Source organism: Mauremys mutica, chromosome 11, assembly GCF_020497125.1.
Source record: "Mauremys mutica isolate MM-2020 ecotype Southern chromosome 11, ASM2049712v1, whole genome shotgun sequence".
Taxonomy (NCBI): domain Eukaryota; kingdom Metazoa; phylum Chordata; order Testudines; family Geoemydidae; genus Mauremys; species Mauremys mutica.
In genome coordinates this window covers 30,793,566-30,815,891 of record NC_059082.1, presented here as the reverse complement: position 1 = coordinate 30,815,891, position 22,326 = coordinate 30,793,566, and the positions used below count along the sequence as shown (strand labels likewise).

Below are 22,326 nucleotides of genomic sequence, written 5' to 3'. Positions count from 1 at the left end.
AGGTGGTCATCTACACATCTGCATTAACAGACAGTAGGCTTATGTTCAGGTTTTTTTGTTTTTGTTTTTTACTATCTGAAGCATTTTTAAAATAAGTCATTTTCAGTGCTCAGAGAGTCAAGGTGAGTGAGGTAATATCATTGATTGGACCAACTTCTATTGGTGAGAGAGACAAGCTTTCGAGCTACACAGAACTTGTCTCTCTCACCAACAGAAGTTGGTCCAATCAAAGGTATTACCTCACCCCCTTGTCTCTCTCGTATCCTGGGATCGACACCGCTACAACAACATTACCTATTTTTCTAGAGATAAGCATAGTTGTATTTTAGGCGTATTAATCATAATCTGCTGTATGGAATTATTCATTTTTTTCTTGTTTTTACTCATTTTAATGTAGCTATAGTGAAAATGTCTCTTTCATCAGATGAATGTGTGAAATAAGCCAATAGGCGGCATTTGTTGGGGATTTTTTGCACAATGTTTCATTTTGAAGTCTTTTCCTGGGCATTTTTATTATAATGATAAGATGTTCCACGGTGTGGTCTTGTTTAGATCTTGCATGTTGGTTGAAGAGATCTAATGCGGCTGTAGATGGAATGAGTTGCTAGGATAGGCAGAATGTAATGTATTGCTATATTTTTTTCCTTATTAATTGCTCCTAGTAACTTGGTACAGGGCAGAAAGGGAAAGGAGATAGTAGTTTCTTTAATAAGCAGTTAGTATTAGCCACTTACTATTTCTTGTATGCACCATTATGCCACGTATATATTTAGTGCATATTAGAGAAGGCTTCCAGTGGAAAATCTATTAACAGAGTACACTGTATGTATACAAATATGTTGAAATAAGGAGATAGGTATTTGTCAACCAGCAAGTTTTGTAAAACTTCCTTGAATAAATATACTACTTCTTATATATTCAGTTGCCATTCATCTGAAATTGCTGTAATATGTTAATATGATGATCATGCAATGGCTTAACTTTTATGAAAAACAAAGATTTTTTTTTCCCCTTAGCAAAATAGAATATGAATCAAAAGTTGATATTACATGGCTGCCTGGGGGTGCAAATGATGGCTGTGAAATGCAAGATATAACTGCTCATTAGATCCCAAGATGGCTACAGCTAGTCCTCAAACAAAATGTGGATATTATTGGAATAAGTGCTGTGCTTGTGGTCAGAGGACTAAGCACACGACTTCATGAGAGAGAAAATTCCAGAACCAGGTTACGTGAAGACAGTGAGTTGAACAGTATTTGTATATTTTTCATTTACAAAAGTTCATCAGGTAATGTATTTCTTACAATAGTTCTTTAGTGAGATCTGGACAGTAGATGATAATGATACCTAGCCCACATAGCGTGCTTTTAATCAGCAGATCTCCATTGCTTTACAAAAGAAATCAGCATCATTATCTCCATTTTACAAATGGGAAAGAGAAGGCACAGAGAGATAAAGTGACTGTTTCCAGATCAGCCAGTGACAGCCTGAAATAGAATCCGGGTCTCTTGCATCCGACACAAGTGCCCTGCCCACTAGGTGTGTGGGTAGAACACTGCAGGTTATACTTGCTAAAGCACTTTATAACACAGCCTCATTTTAGTATTGCAGTTGAGACTGGTGCTATCTTGTCACCCTGTATTGAATTGTATTTGCTATTATGATATGTTGAATTTATATATCTTTATTCTTTTTACTTTTCCACGCTGTTTTCAGCTAGGATACAGAGAGATCCCTTAGGTTTCTTCTAGCAGCTGCTTCATGGAACGTATATGTCAGACACACCAAGGGAGGTAGAGACCCATTGAAACTGTTGAACTTAAATCTTCTGGGCTACTTAATCTGTTTATGTATGGCTCCTCCCTTAGAAAAGTTCATAGATTCCTTTGGAAATGTCTCTTGAATATATAGATGTGAATCCATGCAATTGAGAAGAACCTTAAAAGGTTGCATAAAAAGAAGAGTGAACCTAATCAAATATGTTGTACTTGTATCAATATCTGTTCTGATGGGTGAGCTTACAGCCTAGCTAGCTATGCTTTACAGAGTATTTTAGTCTGCTTGACTTTTGTGATTTCCTGCTCTTCCCCCGTCCCCCCCATTCTACGCCAAGTAAGCTGTTTTTACATACAGTAACTTCTCACGTAAAGTCATCCCGGTTAAAGTTGTTTCATTGTTACATTGCTGATCAATTAGGGAACATGCTCGTTTAAAGTTGTGTAATGCTCCCTTCTAACGTCATTTGGCAACTGCCTGCTTTGTCTACTGCTTGCAGGAAGAGCAGCCCGTTGGAGCTAGCTGATGGGGGGGCTTGGAACCAGGGTGGACCGGCAGCCCCCCTCTCAGCTCCCCGCTCCCCTAAGTTCCCTGTGCAGCAGCTGCCTGCAGTTCAGCTGGGTCCTTCCCCCCACTGCCCTGTGCTGCCCCTGCCCTCTGCCTTGGAGCTGCTCCCCGAGACTCCTGCTTGCAGTGCCGGGGGGAGGGAGGGAAGAGGGGGGCTAATGTCAAGGTGTCCCCCTCCCCCTGCTCCAGCACCCCACGTACCCCATCTTCCATAGAGCAGGGTGGAGGATGAAGGGAGCTTGTAGCAGCTGCGGTCTCAACAAGCTGATCTAATTAACAAGGCAGTGTACTTAAGGGAAATGCGCATATCTCCCTCCATTCCTGCTGCCTTGAAGAGTGAGAGAGTTAACTCTTGAGGGCTCAGCCAATTGCTAGTTCATCATTTAGCAGTAAGGGAAATATCCCACCCTCTGACTCCTCCACCTCAACCAAGCTTCACAATTATCATCACTGTGTACCAATATTAAATTTTGTTTAAAACTTATACTGTGTGTGTGTGTGTGTGTGTGTGTGTGTGTGTGTGTATGTATGTGTATATGTGTGTATGTCTTTTGTCTGGTGAAAAAAATTTCCCTGGAACCTAACCCCCTTCATTTACATTAATTCTTATGGGGAAATTGGATTCGCTTAACATCGTTTCACTTAAAGTTGCATTTTTCAGGAACATAACTACAACATTAAGTGAGGAGTTACTGTACAGTATCGGTTGTATAGACAGTTAGCTTGGGGATGACTGTTGCCAGGTGTCCCACTGAAATGCAAACTGACTTCTGACACTGAAGAAGGCAGAGACAGTAGGAAGAATGTGCGTTAGCACCCACTCGAAGATGAGGGAATTGTCAGTTCCCTTCCCTGATGTCATTGTGGGTATAGGGAGAGACAAGTGGCCCAAGGGACCCAAGGCTTCATTACAGCAACAGTTAATACCAAAATAATTGGCTTTGCTCCCCTCTTGGTGTACCAGAGAAATCATGCTTGTTAGCAAAAGCTGACATCAATTAAGTTAAGCTCATCTTGACTAAAATGCAAAAATATTAATTTTCTGGCATTCTTAGTGCTACAACATAGATGCACCATTGGACTCAGTAGTAGTTTTGCCATTTATTTCAGTGAGCGCAGGGTTGAATACATAGGACATACACATGTAGTATGGTGATAGCCTGTCCTCTGTCTGGGTGCAACCTGCTGCCACATTTGGACACTTTAATGAAGTGCAATTTGAACCTGGGAGCGGAAAGGATCAGTTCCTCTTCTGCATAGGTCTCTTTTGTGTGTACAGAAGGAACTTGCTCATAGTGTACTTTGCTACTGTGAAACCATTCATAGACAGGAAGAATGGAAGTTTCACATTATTTCAATGCACTGAACAGATTGCAGTGAACAGATTGTAATTCCTCTTCTGCTGAACCTCTTGCTATGGTCAAGTTATATGAAAATTTGAATGAATCTCACCCAAAGTCTTTCTTCAAGCAAATCCCCCTATTGAAGCAAATAAGACATCTGCAATGGCCCATAATGAGGGATGTATGGTATACCATTTTGCTACCACTCTACAGAAATATGAAAAAAGTTGTTCTTACAGTACCTGTACAGCATTCCTAATTGCATGGCTGAGCTTTAATTGGGTTAATAGTACAAGCTATACAGAAGTTACCAAGTATCGTGACTACATGGTGGTCATTAGAATGATGATAAGCTCTCCAGGATAGTGAGATGTTTGCAGCAATATCTCCATTCTATTCAGTGGAAGCTCTCATGGTAACCTTCCTGTCTTGCACATTAACTCTAACTCTAACCTGCATACACCTCCACTGTAGCTCAGAGGAAAGTCAGGGTTTGACATGTGGTTCCAGCAAACCCTGGGTTTATGCATCACTGTAGCTAGTGATGTGTAGTAAAATAAAGATGAATCAGTGCTGTCTGGGGTTAGTTGGGCCAGGTTCCAGGGAGCGCACGTCCAGGGAGTTGTGTTCTCAAATATGGCCAACAGTCCCCTGGCAGTTTCCAACAAACTGGGGTGAATCTTCCTATGGGTTCTCAGTTTGCATTGATCACAGGGTCAATTCAGATTATTCAAAACCAGAACCTTTTTGAACTTCAAGGGCTGTATGCTCTCTTGAATCTTTATTTGATCCAAACTTGGAAGGGTTCCAGAAGCCACGAGAATAGGTCACTTTCCACCTGATGTCTAATTTGTCCAAAATCTCAAATAATTAGTAACTTTTTGGAGAAACCATATTGTCCGCTCCAGTGGCCATTAAAAGAAGTAACTATTTCCCCCTTAATGGACAGGGAATTTAGGCAGAAATTTCCCAATAACACTAATGGGAAGTAAACTTCTAATTAACTGCACAGAAGTGGAAGTAAAGACCCCACTGGCTGATAGTAGATAGCAAACCTGTCACCCCCGATAAGCAACCAGTAAGACACCTAGATGCTACTGACAACATACCCTTAAAAATATATCTCCTAATGCTAAACTACTATTTTGTTGTTATAGCATAGCCTTTTTACTGCATGCTTTCAAATGTTATTGGTGATCCATTGGGTATTAAATTAAATAAATTGAAGAAGTTAAGGACAATTTTCTCAGGTTGACTGATGTAAATCCTAGATCTTGTTTCTGGTCCAATGCAAATTATTTGGATACTTTGTCTCTGGCTACAGATACGCATTGATATATTTTGGGTCCACAAAAGAACTTAAGAGTGACTGACTGAAGAAGACTCAATAATGTATTATTCACTGGTGACAAACTAGCTTGACTGTCGATGCAATTCAAGTAAATATATAATCTAATTAGAATATATTTATGCAACAGTGTGGTTCTATTGAGCATGAGAATTTTTATCACCTATTTTAAAATCTGACCACCATTGTCCTTTACTCATTTAATGTACATCTTGCTTATGAAATCAACAGTGCACAAATTGGCCAGTGTTCTATGATGATAAAATACTCATCCTGCTCAACAGGGTATGGGGTTTTGGCTGGGTTGAGGGAAACAGACTCCACCCACCCCTGTTAGGTTTGGGGATAGGGAGGCATTCTTGGAAGCAGCTGGAGTTCCTCTGAGTGACTCATTGTACCATTTCCCGCCTTAGCACCTATCCAGGGGATTGGGCTATCCTGGTGCTTGCACTGGGGAAGGAGACACAGGTAAGGGGTTGTGCGTGTTGTGTACGGGGAGGCAGGGTTGAATCCCTCTCCCTGTTCCCCACCCACATTACTGTTGGTTACGTGACATAAGTCTATCTTTTGTAGGGTGACCAGACAGCAATTGTGAAAAATTGGGACAGGGACTCGGGAGTAATAGGAGTCTATATAAGAAAAATATCCAAAAATCGGGACTGTCCCTATAAAATTGGGACATCTGGTCACCCTAATCTTTTGGGATCTCAGTGGGCAAGATGTGGGGAGAGTATAAGGGAGGCTTCCTGGTATGGGCAGCCAGTATTAGGTACACTTACTCAGCCTCATCCTTAAGTTAGGTATGCTGGATTGCCCAGTGTGTGAACTTCTTGGCCAGTCACCCTCTTGGGACATGGAAGGGATTTTTTTTGGGTAGGCAGAATTGGCAAACAGGTGTGTGGGTCTTTTAATTGCTTCTTGGCATTGGCAACCAGGAAGTCTAGTTCCTGGGTTTATAGAGCAAAATTGCTGAAACTTGTGAAGGTTTAGCTGTGTGGACTGCAGTGTAGCAAAGGTTGAACTGAGAGAGTTGGAGGGCTGTTTAAGCAATGGTCCTGTGCATTGGCATAGCATGGTGAAGGGCGAACTTCAATATTTGCTGCAGCTTGAGGCTCTCCTCATCTCAGTTCTTCTACATGGAGTTGGGGAGACAAGGAGTCTGGCATCCAGCCCCTGTTTCTCAGTAGGTTGCATGGTGTGGAGAGGAGTAGTTTAAATTCCATTCCACTTTAAAAATAAACAAACAAAATTGTCTCTGAGGCCATTGTGGCCAGCTGAATATCCACAGTGGAATGGCACTGCCGGTAGCTGTGCTGTGTGGTTTACCCAGATCAGCTGATGGTTTAAGTTCAAATAAAGTTGGAGAATCCACAAACAACTTGAGAACTTGTCCTTGGGCCACATCAACTTTCTTTTAATTCTGCCGTCTGAATTAGGAAGATCTAACCCCTACCTGCTCAGGTGCCTAGGGAGACAATGAAACCTGCCTTTGGCAAGCAGGTATCAGATAACAGTGGGACCAGGAAGTTTTCTCAAGGTATTAAGATATTTAAGCTGTAAAGAAGTTGATCAACCAAGTTATATCTGGGGTTGGAACCACCGGGACAGATGAAGGAAATACATTTTATGTTAAATCTTTTTAATCTACCTGCTGAAAGCAGATAAGGAAAAGTTGTTGTTTTTTTTCCCTATTTTGCACAGAGTACAGTCACTTTCAATATGTGACATGCAGCACTATACCACACACCTTTAGTATTCTGCAGATCAAAAGGAAGGCCACAGCAAAAATATACGTAATGCAGAAATCCAAATGATGATGAAATAGGTTTCCCATTTTCTTCCATATTCACTCCTCATTTACAACAAAACAATAAGGGGACAAATCAATGTAGGCCAGTGAGGGCAGAACCTGTCCTATGTGATAAGGGACATTTGAGAATGCCTGAATGTAATGAATATAAAAGGAAGCTGAGCTGACTGAATATTTAAAGCAGATGTACTGAGTAATAGGAGTGGGTTGTAGCTGAGTGACAACTCATCGTATAATCATCACATTTTCCACTTAAAGCATCTCAGAAAAACAGGAAAGACAGTTTAATTTTTTTTGTCTGCAGATAACTAGCAGATTGAGTTATTATTTTTTAAGAAGAACCCCTTAGATTATATATTTTTCGGTTTCATTGAAAGGTTATTTTGAAAGTATTGAGCTGGATGTTGCAAAATATTCATTTTGTCCCAGCTATTAAGTCATACAAAAAATTTCCTCTGGTCATGTTTCCTTTCCTTAACGTCCTCTCTTCTTCTACAGAGGTCAGATTGCTCTGCTGGCATTTCACGATACACAGCTGATCAGCCAGCTAAGCGCAGGCTTCAGCATGTTTCAGAATCTCTGTTTCAGTCTATAAGCGAGTGTTTCAGACTTTTCCCTTTTCCCACTCACTCTTCCACCCCCAAGAAGCTACCTGTAAGACACATAGATGGACTGGTTAAGTGCAGTGCAGTTAATTGAAGTTATGGTAATGGCTCAATTATAGCATTCTGAGGAGGCAGCTTGTAAACCTCCTCTTTTTTGTCTGAAACACTCGCTTATAAGGAGTTGGTCAAGTGGGAACAAAGGTTCTGTGATCATTTAAAACAATAGAAGGTTCCCAGTGTTCACAGAGAAATCTCACGTACTGCCAAATGGATTTTGTAACATTATCAGGAGAGTAGCAACGTGCTTCATTTAGCAAAGTGAGATTTCAAAGCAAATGCGTCTCTGGGGGAAAATCTAAAATCAATAAGAGACCTGGATTTATGCTGTGAATTTTCAGAGATGGCTCCATGATGTTGTTCCATCTCCACATCCTGTGCTAATCCTGAAAGATCTCATCATGCTGGTGATCAAGAGCTTTGTCGTATGGTAAGGTACTCCTTGTTAATCGGTGTGTGCTGATTTGACTGGGGTTTTTGTATTTAGGGTATTTTAGCTTCATGCAGTGTGATTAATTGTTTTAAACTGATATTTTATTATTTTTGAAGATGGAACTGTATGTGGCCAGTTGATCTAGTATTGGAGTGAAGCCTGGCAATGAAACGGTAGCTAGACTTTTGCTGTCAAATCAAGTCAAACTATAGTCTGCAAAGTCAGAGCAAGGGCAAAGAATAATTTCCATTGTTTTTGTTTAATATCTTTTTAAAATAGTGTCACCTGAGTTCAGACAGCATCAATGCATTAATTTTCTTTCCTCTGCTAATGTGTGCAGTTCTGTAGCAAAAAATATTGCTTAAGTCCTTCTTCCTTAAAGTGTGTGTGTGTGTGTGCGCGCGCACGCCCACACGTGCGCGCATATCCAGACACTCTGTGTTGTTCTGATATCTTAAAGGCCTCCAGGGAATGTGTCTCTTCATGTTGTAGTTTTTTGTCAGTATCATAAGTTTTTGAAATTGTATAAAAATTCAAAACAAGGCTTTTTAAAAATTAATAAAACATTGCAGATCTATTCAGTATGAAAAAGTTAAGTGTCTGGAGTTGTATGAACATACTATAATTTGGTTGTTATTGCAAAAAAATCATTTTTCCTCTGCCCGATAAAGCTAAATGACTGTAGGTGAGCTGGAATTAATATAAGATATAAGACAATATGTCCAGATGATGTACTTTCTTAGACAGTTAAGCTTGAGAAACTTGGATTAATCAAAGTAGTTGAAGATTCAAATCTGTCTGATATGGAAATACTGTGGAAATGTCAGAAGAGGAAAAATCAGAGACCTGTATTTTGAATCATATGCAAGATTTATTAATTGTATTGTGCACTTGCTAGAGTAAATGTGGATTATCAGAACATTTTAAACATAAAATTAAGGTTATCTTTTAGAACACCTGAAAAGTAAACAGTATCCTCTTTGGGGGGGGGGGGGAAGTGGAATGAACAAAACTGATGATTTTAGCCTTCTTATCAACAGCAATAGCTCAAACTATTGTTGGTTGGTCTCTCCTGAATTTGTTTCTTTTTACTTCTTTACTATCAGAAATTGAAATATTGAAAGGATTACATGGGTGAAATCCTGGCCACATTGAAGGGTTAGGATTTCAGGCTATATATTCTAAGAGCCTGATCCCATAAAGACTTAAGCATGTGAGCAACTTTTACTCATGTGAACAGTCCCAATGAAGTCAGTGAGGCTACTCATATATGCTTAATTCTTTGTAAGATCAAGCCCTATATGAATAAGGACTTGAGGTTTTGAAAAGTGACCTTTTCTCATATTAACTACTAAGTCAATGAAAAAATATTTTGACACATTCATTAATTCATCTGTTGATTCTCCATTGTCTACAAAAATTGTATTTTAATATAACTTACCTTGAGAGTTGAGATGACTTGAGAGAAGAGAATATAAAGAGTTGCACTCAGAATGAAATGTTTTCCCTTCAGCCTTCTAGTATAACACATTTTTGATACTTGGATAAACAGTTAATTGTCACACTAGCGAAAGCCAGTATTCCAATGTTCAGGTACACGTTAGTTATTTTCCAAATATCCATGAAAAGGTTGGTATCTGAGTTTACAGATAATGTTTAATTAATGTTAGGATGTTTTAATCCAGGGGTCAGCAACCTTTCAGAAGTGATGAGCCGAGTCTTCATTTATTCACTCTAATTTAAGGTTTCACGTGCCAATAATACATTTTAACGTTTTTAGAAGGTCTCTTTCTATAAGTCTATAATATGTAACTAAACTATTGTTGTACGTAAAGTAAATAAGGTTTTTAAAATGTTTAAGAAGGTTAATTTAAAATTAAATTAAAATGCAGAGCCCCTCAGACTGGTAGCCAGGACCCGGGCAGTGTGAGTGCCACTGAAAATCCGTTCGCGTGCCGCCTTTGGCACACGTACCATAGGTTGCCTACCCCTGTTTTAATCTATACTTTTCCAATTGCTATGGGAGATTTTTTTTTAAAGTTGTGTAGGGACATCTTGTAACTAACATTACAGAGGAAAAGAGATTTATCATGTTGTGATTCTTCTTGTGTGAAAATTCTGCATTTTTTTTCTCCTGGAATTTATTCATTTAATGAAAGTTAGTGCTGCAAAATGAGCTTTTAATGAGCTAATAGTCAAAGTCAGACAGCTCAGTCAAAAAACTAATAAAATAGCATTTTCTTTTCAATAAATGGGAGGTAGTGAAAATATTCTCTCTAAAGTTAAACAGAGATGTGATTAGTTATACTAGGGTATCTATGGGAAAATACAATTTAAGGCTTTCTCCCAAGACATTTTCTTGCGATATGAGCCCTGCTGCTTTGTATGGTGTTTCAAAACAGGTGTATAGATTTGTCATGTAGCCCAAGGTCTATTTTTGGGGATTGATTCAGATCTCTGCCTTTTCCACCTTGTAAAAAAACCATGCACACAATTTAAATATGATCTCTCAGTGCCAAGAAAATCAAGAGCCTTGTATTATTTACTAATTTGTGTTATTTAAAAAAAATCCTCAAATATATAAAAATGCAAATGATTTGACTTCAATAATTTTGTTTGTGCATTTGCAAATATTTTTAACTGGAAGCTAAATACAGCACAGCAGAGCTACAGTAGCCTGGTTAGTAATGAAGTTGCAGATATTTTTTTTAGCAATGTCTCTCTTCCCTTATATGTGCCCTTTGATTGATTGAAGGAAAGGCAACTGTTCCAATACTTTCTTGTTGTTATCTAGTTTACAGGGTAGACAGGACTGGAACTATTTCTGCAGCTTCTGGGAGCCTGATGCTAAGCAATGTGACAACATAAATCTGGAAACATTATTGCTGTTGGAAACAACTGGAAAAGTGAGTATCTGTGGCTACTCTGGTCCCCCCACCCCGTACTCCATTTCTGGAATGCATTAATGAATATGGTGAGTGAGTATATGTGTGTGTGTGTGGGGCGGGGGGTCTGAAGAGATTTTTCCACCTGTATGTTTTAGAGTCCTAGACAGGAAAGGTTTTTCAGTGACTCTGAAGAAGCTGCAGAGGTAGGTGTCTTGGGTTCTGTGCTTAACTCTGCTACTGGGTTGCTGTATTACCTCAGGCAAGTCAATTTAAGTTCTGTGCCTCAATTTATCCATATTGAAAATGGACTTAATAATACCTATTGGGCAGGGGGTCAATTAACTGTAAAAAGCTTTGCAGTCCTCTGGTGAAAGATAATATAGGACAAATATTCTTCCCATGCCAACTCTGAGTCAGCAGGTGTAGTGCAAGGGGGTGCCACTGGAGAGGAGGATTCCTTCTCCAAGCCCCAGAGTGGGCACCACAACAACCCTAATGCCACAGTTGCTCCTGAACTCTGCTCTCATTAGCGATTCACTGGCTGCACGTTTGTTCCACTCCTCCCCCATCGTGGTCCTGCCTCCCCAAGCCCCACTCGGTGAAGTGCATGGAGCCCCCAGGCAGACCCCCATGCAACCTTCTCTAATCGTGCCTCCCCCTCCTCTGTCTGCCTAGTGCCCCTGTGCAGTGAAAACCGTACCAGTTGTGCTGTGTCTGAGGATCTTTGTCAGTATGGAGATGGAAGTGAGATTGCTCCCATATATGTGCAAAGTACCGAGACCTATATAACAAACTCACTTATGAAAAGTGTTTTATATTATATTCTTTTTTACAAAGCTACATCAGCAGTGAAATGTAAACTAGAATACAGCATGTACCGCCTGGCTGGGCAGTCTCCATAGAGCTGGGGATTGGCCTCCAACCCCGGTCTGAACTAGTTTGGGTTTGCCAAATTTCAGGGCAAGCCGTAAGGCTGAATTGTTTCAACTGGGCTTTGAAGTAAGATTAAGCTGTAGGCCCATGTCTGGGAGTGCTAGTGTTTTAGAATGTTCCCCAGCTAGGTGGAAGGGGTGAGCTGATTATGTTGCAGTTTCATTTTTGTAATTTTAAATAATTGACTGTGTACTGAGCAGTGGTTCCCAAATGTACTTGATCGTGCCCCCCTCCTTCTTTGTGTCTGTAGTAGTTTACGCCGCTCCCCCTCCACACAAGCACATATACCGATTTAAAACAAAAATCAACATGCAACTCTCACTAAATATTAAAAACAGCAACGCGTCAATTCGAACAGAGCCAATGGTCCATTGTAATCAGAGTAAAAGCGGAACTGACATTATGGTCGATGCTCACAATTACATGTGCACGCCGCATTGAGGCAAATGGATTGACATACGGATGGCAATGACTTTGTATAATGCTATGCAAGCTTAACAGAAATCTGTCAAAATGCACAGCGCCATCTAGGGTCAAAGGCACAGCGCCATCTAGGGTCAAAGGCACAGCGCCATCTGAGGACCTGAGGTGTCTGGAGGAATCATCTTTGTTATTCGTTGCTGTGAGCAAAATGTCACGACTCCCCCCAGTACATTCCATGCCCTCCCCAGAGGGCCTGTGCCCCCAGTTTGAGAACCTCTGACTTAGAGTCTGTGCATGGGGACATATAATTGTAAATAAAAAAAAATAGATTGGGGGGATTTATTCTTAGTCTCACTTAACTTCCTTTCTTCTTGTGCGGACTCTGCCATTTTCCTTCCAGAACCTAGGACTCTTGGACTAGGAATATGTTTCTCTATGCAACATACATACACTACATTCAAACAGCCCCCAGATGTAATATGTGCGCACCTTCTCTTTCTCTCTCCCCTTCCCTGCATCAGATCAGATTAATCGCAGACAGCGATGTACAGATCGAGGATAGCAGTTTGTTCAATTCAGACAATGCATACTGGTATGTCCTTGCCTTCACTTTAGCTGTTTCGTTTACAGCTTTACAAAAAAGAGTTGAGTTTAAATAGGGTTTAACCGATCAGCTTGGAAATTTAACCTCACAGCAACAGAACTTTATATCCCGAGTCTGGAAAGGTTAACCAGCCCTAGGTGATACAGAGGTGTGTGTTGTGGTAATGAGTTTTGGATTTCGGAGACAGCTTCCATTGTGTCAAGGGGTGCTTTGCTTTTTGCTCAGTCACTCAAATTCTTTATGCCTCCTCATGACAACCTCTTACTGTGTTTGACATCACTGTAAATAAATGGCAAATGGCAGTGATAATGGATGGAAGCAACAGATTTTGCCAAGTGACTGAAACTTTATTATAACTTCAGACAACAAAACAAGGTCCCACCTAACGGGTGACACAAACTTACTGTAGTGAAAGGGAGCATGCAACAACCTTCCCAACCTGTCACTGACCTGGCCCCTTGCAGTGTTGAAGAACAGAGCAGGCCTAACTATCCAAGGGCTAACAAGATTGCGTTAGTGCATAGCCTAGCCAAGATTTTCAGCCTGATGCAGGATAGTGCATAAAGAAACCCCAGTGCTTACCCCAAGAGCTTGGGCAGCCTGCATTTTGAGTCACTTTTAATTGTCTCATGTCACGGAGTCGATCTGAATAAAATCATTTGCATCTTGATTTTGTGTATTGAACGTTAAAAATATTTAATATGAATTAAGTCTATTCCTTCGATGTACTGGATATTAAATACAGAGAAACAGGTAATTGCATTGTCTGAATTTCGAAGATGTATCTTTTTTATATGAATACAACTTCACTTTCAAGGGTATAACTATAAATCTGGGTTTAAGCAGTGATATCACAGTCTGATATGAGAACATACCATACCATCGAAATAACAGTATGTGATCGTTTCTAGTCATCACCACTCTGAAAACTTAATGAATTTTTAAACAGAGATTTTTTCCTATATTATCTGTGCTATAAAAATGCCACCAATCTAATTTTGAAAGCATAAACCTGCTTTATGGGGACTCACTGGAGATGTTTGATTTGTTCCTCCCACAAGTAAGTTTGCTTTCAAACTGAAACAACAAATCACAACAGTCTCATTTGTTTATCTTGGAGGTAAGACAGTGTTTATATTGTTTTTTTATTTTTTTTTACAGATCAGTCCAAGCCATAATTTCAATTCACAACTAGCTATCTTAGGTCTTTTTATATCAGTGTTGTTTTTTTTTCCTTTTGGCCACCAGCTACTGCTAATTTAGGATAAGATTGAATTTTGAAGTCAAATTCACCCCTGGAATTGGCAAGTGCAATTCCCTTTAATTTGGTGCTCCTCACAAACAGACCAAACCATGATAATTCTTTGACCTCTGCACTGAAATTCAAGTATTACAGCTCGTTGACTATGGTTTATGTTCACTACTTCAGAAGACCGACCTGTGCACCATTTCTTCCCACTTAATCCCTGGGTTTAGGTCCCACTGTAAATATTAGCATGCAGAGGTCTCGGATCACCCCCAAACCCTTAATCCTCCCTTCTTCTGCTTATCTCTTCATTATCATTAAATTGCTTTCCAAAGTTTTTGTGAGCCTCTACAGAGAGTCGGTTGTAATGGTGCTGTATGCAGGCCAATGGACACTCTGAGAGGCAGAGCCCCCACTGAGCATTCACTCAGTAGGTGCTGTTTCTGGAGTGTAAATTGAGTTCTGTGGCAGACAGGCAGATCAGCAGGATGTGATGGAGGCACAAAAGTGAAGTGGAGACAACCCTTACCCCTTCCTGCACCTCCCCCCAAAAAACTCTTTCAACAACAACATTATTGATGCACCATTTTTTTTTCAGTGATTTTTTGTGTATGACTATAAAATGTGTCATGAATGAAATATTAGTGGTGAAAAGGAATCAGATGGAATGCATGATTCTGAGAGCACCATTTATTAGGGTTTAAGCATAATTGTAAGTGTTTGCATAATGTGGGTAAATAAAGAAATATAAAGGCTTAATACACTGTACTCAAGTTGGAACTAAGTTTTAATAGTATAAGGTAGAGGATTGAGACCAAGACCTTACAGTGAGGGTGAAAAATAATTATCTGATCAGGTTCTTCATAACCCCCCATCTTTGACATTCATGAGGCTCCCTTATGATAGCAAGCATTAAAGCTACATTCCTTTCTTCGTCAATTTATAATGCTGTGAACAAGCTAAATTTTCAACTATGGTCTCTGGTTTTGCACCTGCAAAAATGCATGTGCAGATGTTTGCACCCAGAGAGTTGCACCCACATTCTCCTTTTGTACATACAAATGCGGGTATGTGTGTTATTCTGTGAGCTCTAATACCTCTGCATGCACTTTTGCATATAAAAAAATCTGAGATTGGCTTATTCCTTTACATGTCTTGGGCGGTGTTGTAGCTGTGCCAGTCCCAGGATATTAGAGGGACAAGGCGAGTGAGGTAATAGCTTTTATTGAACAAACTTCTGTTGGTGAGAGGGACAAGTTTTTGAGCCGGAGTTCTTCAGATCCAGGACGTATTCTAAGGGACCATTCAAGGTAGAGTGGCCTGTTAGCATCTCTGCAGTCAGAGGCCAAAAAGGGGGGTAGTCAGTGGGTGATAGATTGTTGTAATCACCCATAAATCCAGTCTCTTTGTTCAGTCCGTGTTTTTAGAGTCTTGGAGAGTTACAAATTTAAGCTCCCAGGCTCATCTTTTGAAAGTGTTATGCAGGTTTCTTTTGAGGATGAAGACTGACCTGTCAGATATGCAGTGATCACTTTGACTGTTCACTCACAGATGATGGGGTGTTTTTGACTTTTATCATTTTCCTGTGTGAGCTCATTTGAGAGCATCGTGATTGTCCGTCTGGTTTCACCCACATAACTTTTGCTGGGCATTTAGTGCACTGGATGAGGTATACCGCATGTTGTGATAGGCATATGTAGGAGCCATGGATCTTGTGTTGTGGGCGGTGTTGATCATTGTAGCAGTGGAGATGTGTCTGCAGGTTTTGTGACTGTTGTTCTGTCAGGGTCTGGTGCCACTTTGAGTTGACGTGTCCTGATTTGTGTGGACCTTGCTTTTTATGAGCTTGGAGAGGTTGTGGGGGTTGTTTGAAGGCCAAAAGTGGGGTGCAAGTTACTTAATATAGAGAAATTGTTCATGGCCTCAGGGGCCATAACTAGGTCCAACTATATGTGAAATTTAGGCTGAATATCATAAAGACATTAACAGTATGTTAACAGACAAAATGTTAATGGACAAAACACTCAGCATAAAGCATATGCACTCAACTAGTCTAGGAGCAGAAACAACGCAACGTTACTTATTTGACTGGTCACGGCTATCTAACATAACTCGAATATTGAATACTGGCAGGGAATCGTTTGTCCATAAAGTTAAAAAAAAATCCATTACTTTTGTTTTTAAAAAGTGCAAAAATGTCACCAAATCCTTTTGAATAACAAATGTAAGACAGTCACGATCTGCTGGTGGATGTGCCATGACCAGAAAGGGGCTAAATATAATGGATAGATTATTCAATTAGGAAGATGGGCTCAGCTTCACCATTGACATGGAATGTGTAATCCAGCTCTGGCATGTACTGAAATTTGTATCCCCTTCAAACCTAAGGAAAACCAGCCTATGTCTGAATTGGAGTTTTAGGCTCATGGCCCTACTTTCTCTGAAGAGATTACCAAAGGGGCTGCATCTCTGACAAGCTATCACATGCCATACAAATCTCTGCAGTGGTATGTATAACAACTGTCATCTTACGACCTATAACAGGGGTCAGCAACCTTTCAGAAGTGGTGTGCCGAGTCTTCATTTATTCACTCTGATTTAAGGTTTCGCGTGCCGGTAGTACATTTTAACGTTTTTAGGTCTCTTTCTCTAAGTCTATAATATATAACTAAACTATTGTATGTAAAGTAAATAAGGTTTTTAAAATGTTTAAGAAGCTTTATTTAAAATTAAATTGAAATGGAGAGCCCCCTGGACCATTGGCCAGGACCCAGGCAGTGTGAGTGCCACTGAAAACCAACTCGCATGCTGCCTTCGGCACCCATGCCATAGGTTGCCTACCCCTGACCTATAACTTGGATTTATGATGTTATATTTTAGGGTTCTGAAGTAGTATCTAGGTTAAGGAGTCCAAGCATTAACTTTCTTTCTTTTTCTTCCTGTTTCCTTTCTTTTCTTGTAATTTCCAATAAGTGTTTGTTTTCTTTTAATCTAAACTGAACTGGGCTCTGACTGGCTTGTATTTGATATGCGATTTGCTGATGTTCCCAAACAAAAAAGAGCTGTGACCTCAAGAATGGCACAGTGAGATAATTTTAAAACAACCTCAGTACCAGTCAGAGCTACAGCCTTCTTCCTGTAGAGCAGTGTGGCAGATGGATCTACAAGGTCAAATGAGCTAAGGGTTTGAGCCTGTATCCACAGTGCTACTTTTGGTAACAGTTAAACATTTTCAGATCAGTGCTGGTCATCGATCCATCATCCCAGGCATTCAATATGCCTGAGATTCAAAACCAGAAGCTAAATCAATCCCGGAACTCAGCATCTTGCCCTGATAAAGAGCCTAGACAGAGAGGTAAAAATATTAGAAAAAAATGTGGGCCTTTCCTGCCTCTTTCTCGAGGGGTAACTGTAAACAAAAAGACCCAGAAATTAACATCTGTTATTTGAGGAGCTTTGAAATGTTGAGCACAAGGTCCTCACAAAGAAAATAAGAATTTAATTTTGTTTTCTAGTTGACAACAATTAAGTGTAGCGAGCCAAGGAAATTGACTAAAATTATTAACAAACTAACAGCATGCCTCCGATGGCAACAGAAAGCTGATGGGTGAAATAGTGATACTCATCAAATGAATCTTTATTGGGGCTTTCTACATTCTGTTTGCTAAATAAGTTAGTAAAGCCACCCATACCCTTGGAGTGCTCAACTGCTGCAGCAGCTGAGCTATCGCTGGTGCTGCTCTGTTTTGGGTTCAGCTTTTTCAGTTACATAATCCGTGGCAATCTTACTGCATATTAACAAATGGGCTGACTCAACAAGAGGCAAGAGATCATAATGGAGAAACTCATAGCAACGGGCCTGGTAAGAATAGGAAACCAAATCATACAAGAGTAGTAGTGCTAATCCTCATCTCAGATAAAGTATTGTCGAGCCATTGACTTCAAGGGGCCTTCTCTGGGGATGAATCAGGGTTGTATAATGAAGGAAGTTGTTGTCTGTAGGACCCTTGCCTTATTTGTTGCAGAAGCTGGAAAGTGTGTAGTGAATGAGGCAGGCAATTGAGGCAGGAAGAGAGAGGATGGCCTAAAGGGTCAGGCAGTTGAGTGCTGCCCCGGAGAATTGGAGTCTATCCCTGCCTCTGCTACATAAGCCCTTTATGATGCTAGGCAAGCCACTTAATCTAAAGTTTTCGCTGATGACACTGGCTGTGTGTTTGTCATTTTCTTGGGCCTGACTCGAGACCATGGGGTCTGATTTGCAGATGTGCTGAACACTCACAGCTGAAACTGATGTCAATGGGAGCCATGCTTTGAACATACGAAATGTTATATAATGCTAAGTATTCCGAAAAATTGTATCATAGGTGTCTCAAGTTGGGCACCCAAAATTAGTGGACACTTTTGTCTCTGCCTCAGCTCTCCATCTGTAAAATGGGAATAATGCCATATCCTGACTTCACGGATATTGTGAAGATAAGTTAATTAATATTTGTGAGGCACTCAGCTACCATAGTGATGAGCACCAGGGGAAAGCCCAGGAGGAAAATAATAATCCTGACTTCAGAGCAGGATTTGAATAGTATGCAATAAATAAGGCATGGGGACACTCACTGAACAATGCAGAAAAAAGAAAACATTGCATAGCTGTTCATTCTGTGCAGTGAATGAGGCTGGGATCCTATGGAAAAAAATGTTTGATCATGTAATTAAAAACTGTCATAATGCACATGTAGAAGGGGCTGAATTCAGGTATTTCCTAATTTTTGAGTAGTTGACTTTATTTAACAATCTATTAATGTAGTTTTGTGTGTGTAACTTTCATATAGTCTGCCAGTGTAAGAATGTGTGAACCATGGACAGATAAGCTACAAAATTTAGTCCCATCCACTATCTGCCAAAACTGATGAGCCTTCCCAATATATTGATTAATAACTGTAAAGATTTTCTACATAGATTTGCAGCTATGGAGGCTGTAAACTATTTGTTTAGAAATTTTTATATTATTTTTCATAAAGCACTCTGCAATGTTTTCATAAAAAGTGCCTTTAACAGTATTTGTTTTGCCTACAATGAATTTTAGGAATGTTTTTTGTTGAGAATAAAATGGAAATTGTGTGCTTACAGATATCCTGATGACACAGTTTTGTTGATTAAAACAAGCTTCTCGACACAGAGTAATATTCCTTTAATTCCAAGCATAGATTTCCCTAATATTGTTCAGTGATAGAGAGGAATTGCCATGAAGACAAAGGTCTATACCAGAGCAACAAAGAAAGTTTCAGTACAAAAGGGCAACTGTCTTGTTTGCATCAATTAATGCCTTAATGTCATTTTTGTTGTAAATTGGATGAGGTTATCACATTGGAACCAAAACACAACGTAACGGGGGAAAATGGAACCCCCAACTGAGCCCTTTACTGTGTCCTTGGTTAAGGAAAGGTGAGGACATGCCATCTCTTATGGAATCAGAGGAAGGAGAGGTAGGAGAAAACAATATAAAAGGAACTAACATGCTTACTAGCTGGAATGGAGTTTCAGTCTGCAGCAGTATCATGTTAAAAGGTCAATTGAAAGCTGCAGCTGGTTGTCTTTTCCACATTTAAAGAGCCCTCTACCAGGAGACTATGTAGAGAAAGGCACTTTTAAAAAGGTAAACCCAGGAGGACAGAAAATGAGGGGATCTGGAATTCCCAGCTTTTGAGAGGTCTAAACAAGAGGCATTTTGACATTGCTATAGCCCTGTTATGTTAAACTCTCAAATGGATCTATCTGTTTTTCATTCTGCTATGTCATTACTTGTTTGTTATAAGAAAAATCCAGATCTTTCTGCATCATCAGTTGAATTTTGGGCTGGATCTCTACCACTATATAATCACATAGTAAATGTTTTGAGTGCACTCACAGCTGCACAGGTTTCATAGACTGGCCAGGTTTATTTAGAATTTAGTATAAACAAGAGCATGTACTATATAATCTTTGATTAGCATTGTAAATTCTATAAATTTCTGCAGTTGTAATAACTTTATTTTAATCTGTGACAAACAATGCAAATTGAAATTTTTACTATTAACAATTTCTGTGAAATTTGTCACCTTTATCTATGATTACTAGGCCATTTCTGAAATGCTTCAATGCATGAGACTAGCTAATTATTTTTGTAATGGACCAAATATCTATATGGTATTTCAGAGTTCTGTAAACTTTAATATTCAGATAAATAATGGTTTGACAATAGTCCTAAATCTATGAGATAGAGAAATCAGAGTTTAGTCAGTTATAAAGGAAAGATTGTCTCAAAATCTCATACTATAGAATTAGGGACTTGAATCCAGTATCTGAATCTTTTATTTTAACTTATAGGTTCCACAACACCTTTATGTGTTTTCTATCTGGATTGGAACTGGAGGGAGAAGGCCAACCAAACACTATCCCTTGCAACCTAAGATATGAGAAGCAACTAAAGAACAAGGCCCTGCTTATAATAAGGGGGAACATTGAAGGGCCCATGTTGCTTTCAGAGCAGTAAAGGGAGCAAACTCAGCCCCTAGGAATCACTGTAAAGTACAAGGAGAAGATTACCTAATCTGCTGAAAGCTGCAGTTGAATAAGGATGCTTTGAAATCTACCGTAATTCAGGAAGGAAGTATAGTAAGCAAAAGAGAGAAATAACATCAGTGACCCTGGCATCTCTGATGACCAGCTGGTCTCAAAGCCAGTTTATAGAGCCTCATTGAATAGTTGTGAAGACTTATTATGGTCTATTTGACTACTAATTAAAGGCATAGATGTGTGCTAATTAGCCTTCCAGAAGGAGCATAACGTGTGTGTGTGTGTGTGTGAGAGAGAGAGAGAGAATATTTTAGTGTTTTACTTACTGTAAGTAGAGATACAGGATATAGATTTTTATTATTTTCCAAGAAAAGTTACCAAGTTTGCAGTGATTCAGTATTTGAGTAACAATACATTTGCAATAGATAAATAAGAATCATTTCTTTATCATATAACATATGTGGAAAGAAAAGAAAAATGCTACAGATGTGCATCTGCTATTATAGGAGTGCATATCCTTTGTATAGTATTTTATTACTTTAATTTACAATTATCTCACATTGTCCAAGATTGCATGAGCATATAGTGACAGACCCTGTTGCTAAACACATACTGCCACTTAGGTGGCACAGCTGAAGTTCTGGCAACTGCCAATAAAACTTATCACTTATGTGCAGAAGAATAGGCTAGCAAACGCATTAGTAAATAGTAGGGCTGTCAAGTGATTAAAAAAAGTAATTGTGCGATTAATCACACTGTTAAACAATAATAGAATGCCATTTATTTTAATATTTTTGGATGTTTTCTACATTTTCAAATATATTGATTTCAATTACAACCCAGAAAGTGTACAGTGCTCACTTTATATTTTTTATTACAAATATTTGTGCTGTAAACAAAAGAAATAGTAATTTTCAATTCACTTCATACAAGTACTGTAGTGCAATCTGTTTATCATGAAAGTTGAACTTACAAATGTAAAATTATGTTAAAAAATAAAACAGTGTAAAACTTTGGAGCCTGCAAGTCCACTCAGTCCTATTTCTTGTTCAGTCAATCACTCAGACAAACAAATTTGTTTACGTTTGCAGGAGATAGTGTTGCCCGCTTCTTGTTTACAATGTCACCTGAAAGCGAGAAGAGATATTCGCATGGCAATGTTGTAGCCGGCATTGCAAGATATTTATGTGCCAGGTGCGCTAAAGATTCATATGTCCCTTCGTGCTGCGGCCACCATTCCAGAGGACATGCGTCCATGCTGATGTCAGCTTCTGCTCGATAACGATCCAAAGCAGAGCAGACCGATGCATGTTCATTTTCATCAGCAGAAGGTTGATTTTTTTTTTTTTGGTGGTTTGGGTTCTGTAATTTCTGCATTGGAGTGTTGCTCTTAAGACTTCTGAAAGCATGCTCCACACCTCGTCCCTCTCAGATTTTGGAAGGTACTTCAGATTCTTAAACCTTGGGTTGAGTGCTGTAGCTATCTTTAGAAATTTTCATATTGGTACTGGCTTTGCATTTTGTCAAATCTGCAGTGACAGTGTTCTTAAAATGAACAACATGCTGGGTCATAATCTGAGACTGCTATAATATGAAATATATGGCCAGGACTGGCCTTAGGGAAAATGGTGTCCTGGGCGAACTTGTATTTTGGCGCCCCTCGCCCCCATGAATGTGGTGCCCCCCATTGCCCCTGGTCCCCATGGTCCCCAACCCCTGCACCCCCTGCTGCACCCCTAACTCT

The 22,326-nt window shown here is 39.6% G+C and overlaps 1 protein-coding gene across 3 annotated transcripts in view; it reads left to right on the top strand.

Annotated features, from left to right (window-relative positions):
- OTUD7A (OTU deubiquitinase 7A) overlaps nucleotides 1-22,326 on the top strand; it is a 402,354-nt gene that overhangs the window by 198,596 nt on the left and 181,432 nt on the right. For all 3 annotated transcript variants that reach the window (XM_044980928.1, XM_044980927.1, XM_044980929.1), the window contains one exon: nucleotides 10,734-10,845. The gene's annotated coding sequence lies outside the window, so the exon portion shown is untranslated. The remainder of the gene's footprint in view (nucleotides 1-10,733; nucleotides 10,846-22,326) is intronic.